We start from the raw sequence: 8,263 nt of genomic DNA on the forward strand, positions 1-8,263 counted from the left end.
GTCTCTTCCCTTCTCTGGCCCTTGCCTTCATAATTCCCGTTTCCCGTGAGCCGTTCCGCTGAAAGTAAATCCCTACCGCGGCAGTAAATACGACACGCGCGAATTCGAGACTCGTGCCTGTAAAACATATGGCAAGCACGACTCTTGAAGCTAGACAAGCGATCACGCTCGCTCCCGTCAGAACAATCGCTTCGCGCGCAGCAGGGCCGGGGCGTAACCTGCGGCTTTTTCTTCGGAAAAAAGGCCGGGGAAAGAGTTGGGGAAACGATATGTTTCCCGGCCCAAGAAAATTCGTCACAAATGGCACCAGCGGCCGAACCCTCCCGATTACCCACAAAATGCACCAGTAGCATCGCGCCACGTCGGATTCAGATGCTCCATTGCAATGATGTCGGTCCTCGATGGCCAACTGATGACCAACCCGGTGCGGACACGACTTTTTGGTGTCGACGTGTCGATCGAGAGATGGATCATATGCGGGTCAGCATCGCGGACCGTAGGATGCTAGCATCTTTATGCCGTACAGCTGGAGATTAGTGTATCAGCGTATTACAAGGTCGGCATGGGTGATGGGATTCGATCCCTTTTTTTCCTCCCTCAGCAAACCAAGACCCATGGGACAACAGAGCAGCTGATTGGTGGTAAACAGCAAAAGCGGTATTTTTTTTGGTACATCGGCTACTCACATTGCTCTCGCATGAGCACACTTAGCTACATCATTATAAAAAAAACTATATAAATAAAAAAAAATAATTACTGAACATGCCTGATCTGAACAACAAGGAAATATATTCTTTAAAAATGGGTGCTCAACCTTCCTCCCGCCCCCCTCGCTTGAGCACTCAAGCAGCATCCTTAGTGGCTGCCACGTGACCCAAAATCGCCGCGCGAGGGAGGTTCCTCGCCACTCCTGTGCCAAAAGGGTCGGTGCGCTTCAAAATGCAAGGCCGGTAATTGGGAAGCCGCAGTTTTAATTTTCTTATTTCTTTAATTTATTTATATTTTTTAATCGACGCCAGGCTCCAGCACCAATAGAATAATATTTCTAGAACTTTAAGAATACGTTTTGTACTTTCATCGTATGTGACAGGCATCTGCATCTAGCTGGATCCACTGGCACTATAATTGTCCTTCTAAGTGTACTTGCTTTACAGATTTGTAATCGAAAGCATTTGGGTTGTCGTATTGCTGGCACAAAAGGATTGCCATCTGGCTATGCGACAATGACCATTAAAGAGGTCAAAAGGGTGCAAGAAGACAATTTTTATGGGAGTGTAGGTGTTATATTACGTATTGAAACGGCATTTTAGATGTTGTTATGCCGTGTAATGTGGCTTTTCTTTTGTTGCAATAGAATAATTTTTGGAGATGAGTATGATTATGAAAAAAAGGAAAGAATAATGCTTAATGGGTGCATGCATCAGTGAAATGAATGTTTTACATAAAATCAAGGTGTTTTTTAGGGCCAAGATGCTCATTTTACTTCAAGTTATTTGGCAAAACATCTAAATTGATGGTCATTCTCGTTAAGATGCTAGATTGCAAAATTGTTTTCCTTTTTTTTAGAATAAGAATGCACAAGTTATTATACATGTTAATCCAATGCACCTTACAAGATTGCATCATCTCTCTCTTTATCTTTATTCTATATATTGAATGGATTTAGAAGCAAATCTGATCACCTTCGAAATTGTTGTCCATGTCCTTGCTCATACTTCCATGCTATCATTTTTTTTAATAAAAAAAAACACTCCCCTACAAACTAGCAACCTTGTTAATTAGTAGGACCCACTTTATTAATTTCTAAGAGTAAAGAAAAACTGACCATAAAATGAAAACCTATACTCCTCTACCAAATAAACATAAACATCTAAAGAATAAACACTAACTTTCTTATGATAAACACAAAGACTTCAGGATTGTAAAGGATAAAGCTCATCCAGCATAACCAAAAGACTCCAACCTGTTAATCATTTAAACCAGAAGATATTGCTGCTAGGCTATGGGATCTGATAGAAGTTGTTATGGTAACAAACATTATCTAACAGAGGTTGTTATGGGATTTGCATACTTATCATGTAACCAATATCTGTTTATATAGTAAGATCCAAAACCTCACAGATTGGTGAGGGAACCATTCTAGATTAAGCTTGGGGTTGAGGCCCATCGGACTTCTCAGAGCCTCCACCTCACTCAACACAGGTATATTATTAATCTCTTAAAGAAGGCCAGCATGCTTCATGCTAAGCCCATCTCATCTCCCATGGCGTCTGGCCAGGCACTATCTCAATTCATTGGACCCTCTTGTGTAGATCCTAGTATCTATCGCAATACTGTCGGTGCTCTTCAGTATTTATCACTCACAAGGCCTGATATTTTCTACACTATCAATAAGGCTTGTCAGTTCATGCATAATCCTACTGAGGCCCACTGGACCGCCATCAAGCGCATTCTCCGTTATTTGAAGCGCACAGTTGATTATGGCATTTACATTCGGCCTAGCAAAATTTTTACCTTGCATGCTTATTTTGACGCAGACTGGGCCGGTTGTCCAGATGATAGAAAATCCACCAGTGGATACTCTATCTTTTTAGGGCCCAATCTCATCTCTTGGAGTTTTAAGAAGCAGACCAATGTTGCTCATTCTAGTACTGAAATTGAGTATATGGCCCTTGCCCACACCATGGCGGAGATTACCTGGCTTTAAACACTTCTCAAGGAACTTGGTGTTTTTCTCCCCTCCTCACCAGTTTTATGGTGTGACAACATTGGAGCAACTTATGTTACTGCTAACCCCGTCTTTCATGCCCAAATGAAGCATGTGGAAATTGATTTTCACTTTGTATGAGAGAAAGTTGCTCGATGTGATCTCAAAGTTCGGTTCCTTTCAAGCAAGGATCAGCTGGCCGATGTTCTTACCAACCCGATTGTTTCCACCAGATTTTTCTGCATAAGATCCAAGCTCAACGTTGTTCCTCCACCTTTGAACTTGTAGGGGCGTGTAAAGGATAAAGCTCATCCAGCAAAACCAGAAGACTCTAACCTGTTAATCAATTAAACTAGAAGATATTCCTACTAAGTTATGGGATCTGATAGAAGTTGTTATGGTAACAAACATTATCTAATAGAGGTTGTTATGGGATCTGCATACTTATCATGTAACCAATATCTGTTAATATAATGAGATCCAAAACCTCACAGATTGGTGAGGGAACTATTCTAGATTTTATTGTATCTTTCAAGGATAAACATCTACTTTGTGTTGATAAACACAACTACCACAAAAAATAAATAGCAACTTGGACCCCTCCACTCTTGGTTAGGTCAAGGCTCACGATAAACAGCAAGGACAGAAGATAAACATAAATTTCAAATGTAGTAAATGCAAAATAATATAGAATAACTACAAACTTAATGGGAGTACATACAAATGAGCTACATATAAGCAAAAACATGCGAGGGCGCTTTCTACCTTTCTACGCTCTCATCCAAAAATAAATAGAAATACCTAAAGAATAAACATGAACCCTCTAAGATAAATATCTAGTCTATCATACTAAATAGTAACATCACATAAATATTAGAAACATAGGTCGAATAATTAATGAATTTTTTTTTGAAACGTGGCGCTATTGTAATGGAGAGAGGGGGAGAGTGTATGAGCTACATACCAAGGGACAGACGTGGATCTGAGCAATGCATCCCATCCTATTAGTGCTTTTTTTTCTCTTAACGATTCTCGTTAACTTGTTAACTAGGGCTCTTATTGCTTTAGGATTAGTGTAGGATTAGATGGCTCTAGATGCAATCAGATTTGCTTTCAGATCCATTCAAAATGGAGCATAATCTATCTTCTCTCTGGATGTATGTATGTGCATATATACATATATCTACACATATATACACATACATACATACATACATACATATATGTATGTATGTATGTATGTATGTATGTATGTATGTATGTATGTTCCTTGAACTAGTGAACATAAATTTCCTTGACGTGTCATGCAACATGGACATGATAAATCTCCTTTTGATTGTAGGTCTCATTTACTTGTTGAACTTCATCAAACTAAAAGAGTTTTTTAGGTCAACTGCTATAGACATGTTTTCCAACCTAGTATGTTGCATAATTCAAGATATACATAACCAGTAAAGTGCACATGCATTGCACATGAAAATTAGGTAACATTTGTGATGGGATTGCTCTCTCGAGCACATTTAGGCTAAAAGAACAACGAACCATATATTTAAATTACGAACTTTAAAAATGAGAGTTTAAACAAATATAGAAGTAGGATAGTAATCTTAAATAAATTTGTTTTAGCTTTCAGAATTTCAAACTTTCGTTGAACACCTATACTATATCTAAAAATAGCAGTAAATGGATAAGCACTTTGGTTTTATATCTCTATAATTGCAAGGATCAATTTAATCATCTTTATCTTAACTCTAACCGAAGTTCTATATTTCAATCAATAGCAACATAAATCATCATGAAGTAAATAGAATAACTATTCATCACCACCAAGAATTTTCTTTCAATTTCTCGCTATGGTAACTTCTCAGGTTTCACATTCACTACTTCCTTGAGATGTCTTATTTAATATTGAAGTGCCATTATGATACTATCATCAATGTTTTATAATTCAGTTAGTTGATCAAACCAGAAAAAACTTGGTCATGGGTCACCAATTCAACTAGAATACTAATCACTAATTTAACCACACGATCAACCAAAACGGCAGAGTGGCATCATAATGACATGAGAAGTATATTTATTACTTAAAAATAATATTATGTTTACACGAAGTTTCTTTCATGCCATCTAAAAGACTGACGTACCAAAGCTTATTGGCATAAGTCAAATGGCGGGATATATAGATGTGCGAGCATGCCACCGGCATTAAAGCGATCAGAAAAACAGTGATTAAAAGAAAGATACAAGAGTAGCATAGGTCCAGATATATTGACCTTTAAAAATTTTTGCCATCATCAAACAATCGTTCGAAAAGGATAGATTCAGATGGGGATAGAGTTGTAGCCTAAGCTTTGGTAGTAGAGATATAAGTTGTATTAGCATTACTTTTCAGATAAAAAGCTATTGGTAGGCCAAGCCAAGTAGATTGATATTGGATTGTCAAAGATTTTCTTAGAGAGCATAATTCTACTTATTGACATTAAAATATTATAATTGTCCACTCCAATAATTGCTACCCATGTTTGGGCTCCATTTTTGATGGCTTTAGTAACCGACATCAGTTGTCCTCCCACTATGTGCGTCCATTAGCATAGTTACTCTGCACAAACTATTCAGCCTACATTTGTATCCTACCAATTTTGGCTCATTCAATATGATTCGCCATATTTGATTTACAATGTGGTCTTTGGCGCTTAGAATATCCTGGAGACCAATTCGATCATCTTAGTCTATTACTCCTATCAGCCATTTAACTTCATATGCCTTATATTATGATTGATCACAATCAAGTCTTGATCTTGCGGATCTACTCCTTAGCATGATGGTCGAATTCTACCTCTTTAACTTGTCCCTTCAGAAATAGATTTTTTCATAGCTGAATTCTATCCAGCTCAGTAAGGGTCACACAAATTTCATTTGCTATTATTTCATCTAACATTGTCCATATGGCACTCTCTAACTAAGTTATTGATATGGAATGTCAATAATATGATTTTTAATTATTTAAATAAAAATTAGATTCAATTTGTAGTTATATATACATAAAGAGGGTATACGACTAAAAAAATCTTGGCATTTTTTACAATTATTCTGCAAAATCTATTATTCACGCGACACTGAATAAATTAATAATGCATGACTTCCTATTAGCACCATATATAATTCAAGTTTTCGAAAATGAAAACTGCTAAACAATTATCATGATTTTATTATAAAAAATATATCATGTTATATATTATTATAAATACAAAAGCAAATTTTAAACTATCATTAAATTGAATTGGGTTTTCTTGTAGCCAATTGTATATTATGAACTAATGATTGTATTGGTGAATAAAGCTGCTTCAAGTTGATTGGCGATAAGAATTTGTTCAACGGTAAACTCGAATGTCCAAGCTAAGACTTATCCTTTTTTTTTCAAGGAGTTAAAAAGAGATGTGTGATGGGAATCGGGTGGGGATTGGTAGAGTGAGAGAGTGTGCTTCCTTTGCCGATATCTGGTGTTGTTTGGACTTGCTGATGGCCAATCACCGGCCATCATTCATCGCCGAGGAAGTGGGAGGGATCATCAGTCCTTGTAGGTGAGGAGAGAATCCCAAATTGCATCATGGCAAAGGAGAAAATCCCAAATTATAGTATCAATTCTAAACTAAACCAAAATTAATAGATATAAAAAAATGGCAAGTTAGCTCGAATGTGGAGTGGTTCGAGCAAAAAAAGATGGTTTAACTGCTAGTTTTGACACCTTTATTAAAATATCATAATTTTTGGAAGGATCTAGTTTTTAGGGTAATTTAGATAGCACATCGGGTATTCAACTTGTTCAACTAGTCTAGCCAGATTTTAGAACATTGATTATCTTAAAACAAAATATGAAATTGCGGGTTAAAAAAAACAACTTATCAGTGCTCTGACAAAAAAAAAGGAGAGATGAAGGAGGAGGAGATAATTCTACCATACTAAACCAACAGAAATTCAACAACGTAGATCATCATATTATAATTTTACTATCTTATTTTCAATGAAATATGAAAAAATAATAACATGATCCCATTTATGATATAAAATTTTTAACCAATCAAGACTCCTAGAGTATTCATATATGACCAAGTAATTTGCATATATAGACCTCAAAGAGAGTATTTCAATGATGTATATCTTTACTACCTAGTATCTTAGTGTAAAGAAGTGCCCTCATGAAGCTCACTAATCTATTCCATCTTTTTCGGAAAAAAAAAATCCGATGGTAGTCGCTTTATCTCAAAAAAAGTTTGTTCGACATTATTGGGGTGTGCATGAGTTTAGTTGGTTTGCATTAGGGATCAAATAGAAAATTGATCTAATCTTAGTCGATTCTCAATTTCTTGAATTGAATCCAAACCGATGAATGACAGAATCGGCCCAACCTAACCTAATGCAATCAAGATTAGATTGATTCTTGAGTATCTATTTTTTGTTTCAAACAGGAAATAAAGTATCAATTTATTAAAGAATATATTAAAAACTAACAAATGGCAGCAAATTCGATGTATATCAAGTTATCTAGAAATTTGTCTAATGAGTACCAAGAAGTTATTCAGCAAAGAGAGGATAAATGAGAGTGATCATCATTCATTGTTTAATATAAGCATAAAGATGTATTGAATTAAATATAATGCTATATATATATATATATATATATATATATATATATATATATATATATATATATATATATATACTTATATGCTACATATGTTTATGATATAAATCAGTATATATTTATTGAATATGATCTATATTATATAGATGGATTGGTTTAGGTTGAATTGAATTATCTGACCCTAACCTAGATCTGAATTGATCCAATCAGGTTTTGCAAAATCAGAACCAAAACCAATTTAATCCTCTTTAGAACTAACCCATAAGTTTTGATCTAGCTTGGTTCTTTAGTTGATCCAAACCTATGATTCATGCAACTATAATGTATATTTGATATACCAGAAAGTCAACAGCTAGTTTATATAATATCCTAATCGAGAATAGATTTTGTCAATCAAATTTACCAAGTAAAATACCTTTAGTTTTTCATAAACATTAAATGAAAAATATTTTACGAATAATATTTGTTAATAAATATCAAATAATATGTTCGATTTCCTATCTTTTTCTTTGCCAACTATACAAATTATTATTAATTTTGAATACTACAAATCCGTTCTCTAATTTTAGATTTAAATGGTTTGGATATACTCTCTTGATTCGAAGAAATCCATATCTTTTAACAAATCCATTTTCTAATTTTAAATTTAAATGATTTGGAGATATACTCTTAATTCCAAGAAATCCAAAAACCATGTGAAGTCCTGATTGCTAATGGGAAAAACAAAAACATGACAATAGAAATCCCTACGGCGCGCAAAAAGATGAAGTGGGCCGAGCCCAGGATCCCCAGAAATTTCAACTGGTCGGCCCAAGAATCCAGGCAGGATCCCCAGAAGTTTCAATAGGGTCGGCCCAAGAATCCTGGTCGGCCTCGGTGGTCGGTAGGTACCAGTGGGCACGAGACTCAAATTC

The sequence above is a fragment of the Phoenix dactylifera genome, chromosome 1, assembly GCF_051530095.1.
Source record: "Phoenix dactylifera cultivar Ajwa chromosome 1, Ajwa_hap1_PhDact_Kaust_v1.1, whole genome shotgun sequence".
NCBI classification, from domain to species: Eukaryota; Viridiplantae; Streptophyta; class Magnoliopsida; order Arecales; family Arecaceae; genus Phoenix; species Phoenix dactylifera.